Source organism: Mastomys coucha, unplaced genomic scaffold, assembly GCF_008632895.1.
Source record: "Mastomys coucha isolate ucsf_1 unplaced genomic scaffold, UCSF_Mcou_1 pScaffold5, whole genome shotgun sequence".
NCBI lineage: Eukaryota > Metazoa > Chordata > Mammalia > Rodentia > Muridae > Mastomys > Mastomys coucha.
This window is the reverse complement of record NW_022196911.1, coordinates 41,869,429-41,874,300: the sequence shown is the minus strand read 5'-3', so window position 1 is coordinate 41,874,300 and position 4,872 is coordinate 41,869,429. Positions and strand designations below refer to the sequence as shown.

Genomic DNA, 4,872 nt, shown 5'->3' with positions numbered 1-4,872 from the left:
CCCGTGCCTCCCAAGTGCTGAGATTAAAAGTGTATATGAGCTAGGCGGTGGTGGTGCACGCCTTTAATCCCAGCACTTGGGAGGCAGAGGCAGGCAGATTTCTGAGTTTGAGGCCAGCCTGGTCTACAGAGTGAGTTCCAGGACGGCCAGGGCTATAAGAGAAACCCTACTGCCCAGCTTTGTGTCCTATTTCTAAGCCGAAAGATTTATTTACTTATGTATTTTATGTGTATGAGTGCTCTGCCTGCATGTATGCCTGCATGCCAGAAGTGGCAGTCAGATCCCATTGTAGATAGTTTGTGAGCCACCATGTGGTTGCTAGAAATTGAACTCAGGACCTCTGAAAGAGCAACCAATGCTCTTAACCACTGAGCTATCTCTCCTACCTCCTATTATTTCTAATTCTAATGAGAGAGAGCATTAGCTTCTACCATCTCTCACTGCATGACTCGACGACATTCTTTTCATTGGAGATTTTGTGTTTCTGTCTTTCCTCTGTATATAGCATAGCTGGCCTACAACTTACTATGTAGGCCAAGCTGGTCTCAAACTTGCAGCAATCCTCTGTTCTCAGTCTTCTTAGGGTTAGGAGTACAAATATGAGTCACCAAGCCCTTCATCTTAGCAAACACATTCTGAAGATTTGCAAGAACCCAAAGTCCTTGAAAACATGTGCCATCATCACTGTTGATGTCTGGTGAGTGATTTTTCTCAAATAGCTTCCACCACTTCTCTGTGAGCATCATCGTAAAGTTCTGAGAGTTCATCACTCTGCTCTTCTTTCTCCATTTCTACTGAGGAGAAAAGGCCACGAGTCAAGATCTCAGTTCTAATAGTGTGTGAGAGGCATCACCCTTGCCTGTCACAATAGCATATAATATACCCACTTGTTAGGCAGCCAATGACTGAAAGTTCTAGAATATGGCTTCAAGCGAGACACTAAGATGGACAGCTGAAGGTAAAGAGTTTACTAGGAGGGTCATTAACATCACAGATAAACAGATGAGAGCCCAAGAGGCAGGAATTAGGGGGGATCTCTTCTTACAGATATCTCAGAAAAGGGTGGTTCCACAGTATGAGTCTGGAACTAATTTCTCAGCAGGAGGTAAGAAAGAAATAGAACAGGTAGCCACCCGGGCAGTGGTGGCACATGCCTTTAATCCCAGCACTTGGGAGGCAGAGGCAGGCAGATTTCTGAGTTTGAGGCCAGCCTGGTCTACAGAGTGAGTTCCAGGACAGCCAGGGCTATACAAAGAAACTCTGTCTCAAAATAAAACCAAAAAAACAAAACAACAAACAAAAAAAAACACCCCCAAACAAACAAACAAACAAACAACAACAAAAGAACAGGTAGCCACCAATACCTGCTTTAATATAGTAATAACCTAAACGCTATGTCCAGAGTGGGTATTACTCTGTATCAATGCTCATTCCCCAGGTAAGCAATCCTTGCATCTGGAAGTCTGTCAACTAAAGACTCACCAACCAAAGACTCTGTAGGCTTCCTGTCTGGTCAGGATTCTAAGGTCATCATCATTATACTTAATGTAGCGTGTTCAAAGATGTACAGTTTATAAGCGGGTTGAATTGTTTACCTCAAAAATCAGGCCGCAATCCTCTTTTTTTTTTTTTTTTTTTTTTTGGGGGGGGTTTTCGAGACAGGAACTCACTCTGTAGACCAGGATGGCCTCGAACTCAGAAATCCGCCTGCCTCTGCCTCCAAGTGCTGGGATTAAAGGCGTGCGCCACCACCGCCCAGCTGCAATCCTAACTCTTAAGACCTCAGGATATGACCTTATTTAGCAGTGGGATTAATTGCAGACCTAATTACATGGGCTGAGGTCATACTGGAGTTCTGTGCCCCAGTGTAGGGGAATGCCAGGGCCAATAAGTAGGAGAGGGTAGGGTGGCAGGCATGGGGAGGGGGGAGGCAATAGGGGTTTGTTTTTGTTGTTTTTGTTTGTTTCTTTGTTTTTTGGAGGGGAAGTTGGGAAAGGAGAAATTTACATGTTAATAAAGAAAATATCTAATAAAAAAATAAAAATAAATAAGAGAAAAAAAAAGAAAGACTAGTGTTTTAACGGAGAGGAAAATGCAAGGCTAGCCTCCTGCCTCCACCCTTCAAATGCAGGGACGACACTGACACGTGTAAGCAGACACATCTGTCAACACAGCTGTTTTTCACCAGATTTTTTTCATTTCCTGTACCACAACTATTTTTGATATTCTTACAATTTTAATTTAAACATTTTTTTCTATTGAACACTCAAATGATTTTATGATTGGTTGCATACTCTACTGGTGTGTGATGTTTTATATAAACAATTATTCTCAACTAGATAGATTTTCCCCTGCAATTTTTCTATTAGAAGTGGTACTTTAATAATACCATTTATGAAGAATTCTCCCTCTAATTATTAAAAGAGAATCTTATCAAGCATTCAGTTCTGACTTCCAGTTTATAGGAAATGAAACCATCCAAAAACTCCACAGTGAGAAGCATTTTAAGGAACTCATCTGGTTCCTTCAACAAGCCAGTGGCATGGAAAAATGGGGGTGTCATTGTTACAAATAAGAAGCTTTTTAAAAAGACACCCCAACACAATCTGTAGGTCTTGCCTACATGCTGGCATCGAAGAATGAATTATGAAAAGATGTTTGATGGAAAATGGAAAGGGGAGGGAACACAGGAAATTTCCATAAGGATCTGTATTGTGGGCCAGAGAGATACAGTAGATTGTGGGTAGATGCAGTAGAATTCTACCTGAGTTCAATCCCTAAACCAACTTCCAAAAGTTGTTCTCTGACTTCCACATGTATATCATGTAATGCATGTACCTTCAGTCACACATAAACACACGCCATACACACACAACATAAAAATAATAACTCATGTTAAAGAATTATCAAAAGAGGTTTAGCTCAGTGGACATACACAAGGTCATGAGTTCCATCCCCAGCACCAAACACAGAACAATATTATCATTTTATGACTACTTTCTGTGAAATGCAATGACAGTGGTAATGTATGTTCTAATATTTTAGAGATACCTAACATAACACTTTGAAAAGTGTGAAAAGTGTCTTCACCTTAAAAAATATCCTGGTCCCTAAAAAATATCTGTAGCTTGCTTTTTCAATACTGCAGAAAAAAATAGAGTCAAATTTAGTAAACTCTTTATAATTGACCAAAATTTAAATGACAGAATCTAGACAAGTATAGTATCATTTCAATGCCCCCTAGTCCCTTGTCTGAAAAGGTCAGTTAGATTATTATTTTTTAAAGATTTATTTATTTATTCATTTATTTAATGTCTATGAGTATACTATAGCTGTCTTCAGACATACTGGAAGATGGCATCAGATCCCATTAGAGATGGTTGTGAGCCACCATGTGGTTGCTGGGAATTGAACTCATGACCTTTGGAAGAACAATCGGTGCTCTTAACCACTGAGCCATCTCTCCAGCCCTAGATTATTTTTTTTTAACTTTCACTTTTACTTCATTGTGTGTGTGTAGATATTTTTCCTTCATGTATTCCTGTGCATCATTTGAGTTTCTGGTGCCAGCAGAGGGCAAAAGGTGTTTGAAGCCTTGGGACTGAAGCTAAAGACAATTGTGAACCACCATGTAAACACTGGGAATGAAACTCAGGTCCCCTGGAAGAGCAGCCAGTGCTCTAACTGCTCAACTATCTCTCCAACCCTAATTCTTCACTTAAAACCTTTGTATGTCTGTTTATCCACGATGTATGTGTGTACACGCACATGTACGCATACACAAACCATGGCATGCATGTAGAGGTCAGGTGACGATTTCGGGTGTCGGTCTTCCTTTCCACCACGTTTGAGACAGGGTCTTTTATAATTTGTTGCTGTGTACCCCAGGCTAACTGGTCCTTCAGCTTCCAAGGATTCTCTTGTCTCTGCCTCCCAAATCACTCATGGAATCCTGGGATTGCAGAAACATTCTGCTGCATATGGCTTTTAGGTGAGTACTGGGGATGAAAATTCAGATCCTCATGCTTGTACAGCAAGCCATTTAACCTTTGCAAACCTCCTTAGTCTTACCATGTTTTCTAACTTTGACAAACAATTATCACTACTTTGTGTAAATCACTACTCACTTTGTTCCACAGACTACCAGCAAGCAACATCAGTAATGTTTATAAAACATATATTATATACTAATATATGGCTTGATTTTCTTAAAATAAAACAAAATTATTTCAAACTTAAAGGAAAAATTAAGCCAAGAAACAGCATGCATAGTTCAAGTGTATACATAAAACTTTAATCCCAGCAATTGGGAGGCAGAGACAGGCGGATCTCTGTGAGTTTGAATCTAGCTGGAGTGTGCATTGAATCCAGGGCAGCCAGGGCCACATAGTGAGAACCTATCTCAAACAAACATACAACAACAATAAACAATATGACCAATGACTCTCTCACTTATGATTGCAATTACTTACCTGCCAACACATATCTAGGAAAATCAGTTAATCAGACATTGGGCAATGGCAGGTATATGTGCACAGTAAATTATTTTAATCTCTTTTCTATACTTCTATATTGTATGAACTTTTGTGATGTGTGTACAGTAGTGTACTAGTCAACACAGTAAATCAAGATAGCACTTAAGTAAATAGTTAATTGACTACTATTGGAACAAACATCCTTCTTTCTAAACACTTACATGCTGCAGTAGTTGTGATTTGTCTTAAGAAAATGCTCAGAGAGAATCTCACTGGTTTAGTGTTCAGCAATTCTTCAGAAGTCATCTCAGGTCATCCTTTCGAAATCTTGTTGACAAAAGATTGCTTCCCAAGCTCTCCCAGGCCATACTTCTCTGACTCAAAATCTTTTTTTTTT

The 4,872-nt window shown here is 39.8% G+C and overlaps 1 long non-coding RNA gene across 1 annotated transcript in view; it reads left to right on the top strand.

The window, feature by feature from the left end:
- The first annotated feature begins 899 nt into the window (after positions 1 to 899).
- LOC116078793 overlaps positions 900 to 4,872 on the top strand; it is a 5,721-nt gene continuing 1,748 nt past the window's right edge. The window contains exon 1 of the long non-coding RNA XR_004113629.1: positions 900 to 958. This is a non-coding gene — a long non-coding RNA (uncharacterized LOC116078793). The remainder of the gene's footprint in view (positions 959 to 4,872) is intronic.